At 40.7% G+C, this 7,500-nt stretch overlaps 1 long non-coding RNA gene across 2 annotated transcripts in view; it reads left to right on the top strand.

The window, feature by feature from the left end:
- Positions 1-7,500, top strand: part of LOC122809489 — a 1,088,146-nt gene that overhangs the window by 665,733 nt on the left and 414,913 nt on the right. The gene's annotated exons all lie outside the window — the stretch shown is intronic.

The raw sequence follows: 7,500 nt of genomic DNA, 5'->3' as shown, positions 1-7,500 counted from the left end.
GCCAGTTATTTTTCATTAAGAAGGTTTGTGGTCTGCACTCTTGTGGGAGGAGAGGCTAGATTCTGCCCTTCTGAGCTGGGAATTTCTGGTAAAGGCTTATTGTGCCTGCTTATTTGAACTGTTTCTTTCTGAAATTGATGCCCTTGGTTGCTGTAGCATAGACTAGATTCAGGCATCCTGAATCTAGTTTTGTTTGCATAACTTGAGCTCTAATCCAGGCCATCTCTTTTGGAGAAGGTTCCCCTGCACCCTAGTGGCAGGAGTGTGCAGTTAGAACTTGTCTGATTGAAGACTGCTGGTAAAGGGCTCAGTTTTGAGCTTTTTTACTGGTTAATTGGGTAATTTGTTTAAATCAGTTTGCTAGTTTTCTATTGTTATATATAAAAAATTGCACTTTATTCATCTGCTTTTACTGTGTTGTGTTTCTTCCTACTTTATTGCTTTATTTTGCTTTTGCTGCTTGTTCTTAAAAGTACTTAATTGCATTTATTCTGCTGCATTTATTAATGCTTGTTAGTAGCCTGATTAAATTGTAACTATTATTCTAAGCCTTTGGTTGAAGCACTTGGGCTTCAGACCAGTTGTTTTACATTAAGAAGATTTGTGGTCTGCACTGTTGTGGCAGGACAGGTAGCTTACATCCTTCTAAGTTGGGAGGTGCTGATTGAAGGCTTAGTGTCTGTTATTCTAAAAGTGCTTTAGTTCTGGTTTAAGCACTTGGGCTTTGGGCCAGTTATTTTACATTAAGAAGGTGTGGTCTGCACTCTTGGGAGTTTCTGGTTAAAGTCTTATTGTGCCTGCTTATTTGAATTTTTTCTTTCTGATATTGGTACGACTTGTTTGCTGTAGCATAGACTAAATTCAGACCTGCTGAATCTAGCTTTGTTTGTATAATTTGAGCACTAATCCAGACCATCTTTTTTTGGAGAAGGTTCCCCTGCACCCTTGTAGCAGGAGTTTGCAGTTAGAACTTGTCTGATCGAAGACTGGTGGAATGGGGCTCAGTTTTTAGCTTTTTATTGATTAATTGGTTAATTTGTTTAAATCAGTTTTCCCATTTGCTACTGTTATATAAATATATATATATATATATATATATATTTATATATATATATATATATATATATATATATATATATATATATATATATATATATCTATACACACACTTCATGCATCGCTGTTTAGCTAGGGTTAAATTATTCCCAGCACCATAAAGTCTGCTCTTCAAATTTTCCTGTAGAACTAGCCAGTTTTTTTAGTTTTAGCACTAAAATCTGTTTCTTTGAGCTCAGCACTTGTTTAGAACTGGTTGTAAGCACTAAATAAGCTACAAATTACTACAGCACTTACCTTTCCTCACTTGTCTAGAGGAAAACAGTTTTTAGTATTTAATAAATAAGCACCTATCCAGGCATGTCTAAGGGTCAGCTCCCGATGTTTTCTCCTGTCTACCTGATGAATCTGGGCATCTTGGGGCAATGCAGCAATTGCCTCATGTACACAGACAACCCTCTCCTCCTACCACCCTACACTACAACCTGTGAGAGATGCACTTATATAGCCAAACTGGAAGCAAAGCTGTCTTCACCCAAGATTGCACTAGACAGTCAAGAGGAGAAGGTAAACACTTGTACCACACCACACCCATCACATAGTCCCTCAAAACCTACAACACCAAAACACACACATAGAAACATGAAACACACACCTACATTTGCAGAGGCTCTCAATAAAAATCTGCTCAAGCAACAGAGACCTCCAAAGCAAAAATGCAAGCAACCTCCACCCCCCAACACAACCCAAATGATACATAGCCCACAAACTCAGTGTGCCACTCAACCACAGCCCATAAGGCCTAACAATGTACCCAACACTCTAGTCATAGGTGACTCTATACTCAGGCACACTGATGTTCCACTCACCAGGCTAAACAATGAGAAAGTTACTGTCAGGTGCCTGTCGGGTGCCAGGATCTGCCACATAATGCATGCACTAAGGTCAATTCACAACAAGTACAAATATGACTCTGTCATTGTCCATGTTGGTGTGAATGACCTGAGACGTACCTCCCTGGACTACAGAGGTACCTCCCTGGACTCTGATCTAGTAGCCCAGGCAGGTATGACCCTAGCCCTGAGTAGCATCCTGCCATCACCCAGAATGATACCACAGTACAAGGACAAAATGATTGACTTCAATAATTGGCTAAGCTTCTCGTGTCATTCTAAGGGGGTCCAGTATATGTCTGCCTGGGATGGCATAATCAACAGACCATGATGCTCTGCCAGAGATGGCCTGCACCTGTCACCCTTGGGATTCCGGATACTGGCTAAGGCTCTTGCCACCCCTATAGTGCCTTTTTTAGGCAAGGTTCAAATGACAAATTCACCACCTTAACAGGTACAAGCAAATAAAATCTGAGGGTAATGCAACTCAATGCTAGAAGTCTAAACCACAAAATGCATTCACTCGAGGCACTCCTTAAAATGGAGAACATCGACTTCTGTGCAGTGACAGAGACCTGGTTCAAGGCTCCAGAGAGCACCCCTGCATTACCAGGCTGTAATTCACACCACACCTTTCAGCCACCTAACCTGGACTGAAACACTAAAGGCAGAGGCGTGTCCATATTCATTAAGGATATCCACACCTCCAGGCTAGTTGCTCAGTATAATGCATCCGAGATTATCCAAGTGCAACTAACTCTGGGCAAGACCCCAATACAAACTGTAACTTGCTACAGATCCCCCACCATGCCCCAGGATTCCCACTCCTCATTTCTTGATACACTGGAAAATATTAGGGTACAACCCAACACCCTAATAATGGGCAATTTCAACTACCCCACCATTAACTGGGAAAACTAGTCATGTACCAACTTTTTTGCTCAATGTTTTCTGGAATTCAAAAATTCCAATGCCTCGGATCAACTTATCCACACCCCCACCAGGGGCAGCAATATCCTAGACCTGGTCATTACCAACATGGGCGACTGGTGTTCCACACCAAAGGTCAGTTCGTCGTTGGTCAGATCCGACCACAGGCTAATCACCCTAGACTTCCATATCCCACCCCCATCCCCCCCATTAGGGAAACAACTGTAAAAAAATTCTCCAAAGCCAACTTCATGCTTCTTCAGACAGAAGTGGCAAACTTCACGACACCCATGCCAATGGACAATAGAGATATGACTGCTGAATCCTACACAAATGCACTTTATAAGCACTTACACGAGTGCATGGATCATGCTATCCGTAACAGAACCAAGATGCTATCCTCCAAAAAATGGAAGACAATCTGGTGGTCCCCTGCCATAAACAAACTCTACAACAGAAGAAAGAAACTGTTGCAAAAAAGAGTAAAATTCCAAGATTGGAGGAACTCTCTGGTCAGCCTCAATAAGAAGCTGAGATCCCTCATAAAATCCTCCAAAACTAGTTGTGAAAAAAAAAATTGTCACTGATTCTAAAGATAACCACAAAGCATTCTCTAGCTATATCAAGAATCTCAATGGCAACACTCAGAGCTGCTCTGAGTTACAGCACAATGGCACTAAATATACAGAACCAACTGATATTGCCAACATCCTTAAGGGCCCATCTCTATACCAGAAGAATGCAAAGTTCCTGTAATCATGGCTACACAGGTAAAAACCACACTCTCCAAAGCCAAGAACACAGCATCCATGGGACCTGACAACATCCCAGACAGAGTTCTACATGAACTGCAGAATGAACTGGCACCATGTTCAAGCATAGCCTCACCTCAGGCTTTGTGCCCACTGAATGGCACACAGCGATGGTTATCCCACTCCACAAAGGGGGAGCCACCACAGACCCCAGGAACTACCTCTCCATTAGCCTAACGAGCCTGGTCTGCAAGGCCATGGAATGTATCATCATGGATCTTATACACAAAGACATTGGTAATCTTCAAACTCTGTACCCCAACCAGTTTGGGTTTGTAAAAAGCAGATCATGTATCCTAAACCTGATAGACGTCTTTGAAGCAGTCACCAAAGCCATAGACGAGGGCAAGGTGATTCACACAGCCTATCTTGATCTCGCCAAGGCTTTTGACACCATCCCCCACTCTGGAATTATAGATAAACTCACTAAGCTAGGTATAAATCCCTATGTCACAAAATGGGTTGCCAACTGGCTCACTGACAGAACCCACACTGTGAAAGTAGCAGACTCCAAATCTGACTTCAGACCAGTGACAAGTGGAGTACCACAGGGTTCGGTCCTGGGTCCTGTCCTGTTTAGTATCTACTTTTCTGAAGTACAGGCTAACACAGAAGGTCTTTGGCTAATGAAGTTCATAGGTGACAGCAAACTAGGAGCCATAATCAAAACTCCTAACGATGTGGACATCCAACAAAAGGGCCTCACGGTGACAGATGCCTGGTGTCAAAGCCATGGCCTCAAGCTCAATTCCAAAAAGTGCATTGTCATCCCCTTTGGTAAAAACTCTGTACCCATATAATCTACTTAACACCGAAAGTGTGATAAGAGACCTTGGGATGCAGGTGGACAGTAGTCTCTCCTTTGATAATTACATCGCCACAGTAGTCAGGAAATCCTTCTATGTATCACACCTCATCACAAAAGGTTTCTCATCCAGGAAAAAAGAGGTCATTGTTCCCTGCTACTCATCACTCATTAGACCCATTATAAAGTCCAACGCCCCTTTTGGTATGTACCTCACAAGACATCTACAACAAATGGAAAGGCCGCAGAAGTACCTCACAAAGAGGATTATTGGCCTCAAACAGATGCCCTATGCAGACCGTCTCAAAAAACTCCAGCTTTACTCCATCACATATCGCCTACTCAGATGCAATCTCTGCCTAACATACAAAGCTATGTCAAACCCAGAGCTGTTGGACATGCTCCACTTAAAGAAATCCCAATCCATTTGAGCTACACACTGTAGGGACCTAAACCTTGTCACTACAATAAACAGAACATGCTGGAGGGATAGATTCCTGTCCCAGAGATTTCCCATACTCTGGAACAAACTACCTATCTATATCAAACAAAGCTCCTCATTAGCACTCTTCAAGAAAAATCTTGATGACTGGATGGGAAATAGGAAAGTCACCCTGGGGATCACCTCTGTGGCTCTGCTCAACAGGGGCACAGGAAACTAATTTCCTTGGGTAGCGAAAGCCAGGGTACCTTTTTGGCTATTCTTATATAGGTCCTAGGGCCAATAGCCTAATACCTACCTATGAACCTATGAACCTATGAAGAAGCAGTGAGTTCTGCGAATGCATCTATTCTGCACTGGGGAGTACACAGCTATCAGGAACATGGCTGTGCTCTGCGCTATCAACTAGTGTGCATCTTCAGTCAGTTGGGTCAGTCAATAACTGGTTTACAGTAAGTGACGAATGGACAAGTTATCCTTTGAAGAAACATATGATACCTTTATACAGTCATGCATATAAAAAAATATAAATTAAAATTAATTAAATATTCAAATAAATCAGCCATTCTCATTCATGCTTCCTAAAACTTTACTTGTGAATGAAAATCTAATTAGTTTTCTAATTTAATTTTTAGATTTCTGAAACATCTAGCAAACTCATAATGGACAGATGATGACATTTAAGAAGCAAGTGATATTACAACTGTCAAACTCTAAGGTTTAAATATTAATAGTTATCAAATTAGTCTATTTAGTATTAAAATAGCTCTTCACAAAAAGAGACAGGTTCGTTATCCATCCATCCATCAAGAACACCGTTAAACATAGTCATTTAGAATGAGTGAAAAGCAGATGAGACATGTGATGTTCAACGTGTTTGTTCAACATATTTCTTCATCTCAATAACTAGCCCATCAATTCTGTTATGATGTTGCAAATACTTGCTAATGGGGGAAAATACTTTTATCTAAATATATCCCTGAAATACCAAAAACATTTTCTGAGTAAGAAGAATGACTGTCAGTAAAAAGTAATTAAATTCAAAAAAGTATATTACAGCAATTTTACCTGACATCTAAAAAATACAACGGCTGTGATCACAAATGTTATAACTGCAAGTAAAGTGTGAATTCTTCCATTTTAAATGTAATTGTAAGTGCCATTTCTGGTGGACAATTCTGCAATCATGATCTCATCATTATTAAGAGGTTTGCATATGCCAGACATCCTTTGATCTACCTGCTAATGGTTCTGTGATGTTTGTTAAGTTCAACCTTGGCAAATTCGTCTAAGAGAAGGGACCAGACAAAGAATGATCTGACATATATGACTGCATATTAAAAGTACATGAGTCCATCACCTACATTTCATCAGTGCCACAGCAAAGGGTACAAATCAGACAGAAAAGGACGGATTATGACTCATAGGACTGTGGCAGTAAAAACTGACTTCTGTAGCATGAACTGTAAACTTACTCCTGATGAAAGAGCAAGACATTTTTAGGACATAGAAATATTCCAGTTAACTATAGCATAGCTTGTGTTACCTCCGTTTAGGTATAGTTGGTTTTGTTTCTATACATAGCTTTGGTCTGGAAACAGACTTTATATGTGAGCGTGATCAGTACACCATATTTTGGAAATGCCCTCAGTAAAGGCTCCAGGAGTATGTAGAAGTATGCAGATGGGGGGCATGCTGTTAGTAGACAAAGGACATCATCTCACTGTGTCCTGGAGTTACAGAAAGTAAAACTTTGCCTGCTGCCTGTACATATGCATCTGTTACTGTTTTTTCAGTAGGCTTCATTCATGGAGATCTCCGGAACATTGTCTGATGGAATATTACTGCTTACATTAGTTTTGCTGGGAGACTTCAATTCCCAAGTGATGAAGGATGGTCATGAGAGTTGAGATTGGGATGCTCAGCTTATATTTTATGAAACGCAGTAGTGAATTGTTATTGTACTTGTGCTACATATGGATTATCCATATTGAACGTTATGTTTGAAAAAATGAAGCAGCCTGCCTCAGAGCTTGATGATGACCTTTGTAGTTCTGTTGTCAGACCTGATTATTTTTTTTATTCTGAATACTCCGCTCAAAGACAGTTGCCGATCTGTCTTCTCAGGTGTTAGTGGCTGATTGGGTAAAAGATGGGTGAGGCAAAAGTTTGACAGCCTTGAGAACTCCAACCTCTTGTGAAGGATATATTTGGAATGCCTCGAAGATGTTTCTTTGCAAGATGAACTCATCTTCCACCCCTGGAAGTGCTTGTAACATATATTGGCAGAGTTTGAAAATGCACAGTGACCTGTGACAAAAATGTTATCCATGCTTGTCATTGTTGGTAATCCTATGACTTACTAGTGAACACCAGTGGTGAAAAGCCATTAATGTAAATGAAGAGGCCTTCCATGCAGTGATGAAGATATCTTGTGAATTTGTGAGTTGTTGTGCCACAGAGTGCCACAGAAGAACCACAAGAACCACAATACTAATAAAGCTCTGTATTTCATTCAGTGTCCCAAAAAATATGTCATATTACCTATACATTTTTTTTGTA

The sequence above is a fragment of the Protopterus annectens genome, chromosome 8.part0, assembly GCF_019279795.1.
Source record: "Protopterus annectens isolate FY-2018-M chromosome 8.part0, PAN1.0, whole genome shotgun sequence".
NCBI classification, from domain to species: domain Eukaryota; kingdom Metazoa; phylum Chordata; order Ceratodontiformes; family Protopteridae; genus Protopterus; species Protopterus annectens.
The sequence above is the reverse complement of the archived record's forward strand: the minus strand, read 5'-3'. Positions and strand labels throughout refer to the sequence as shown.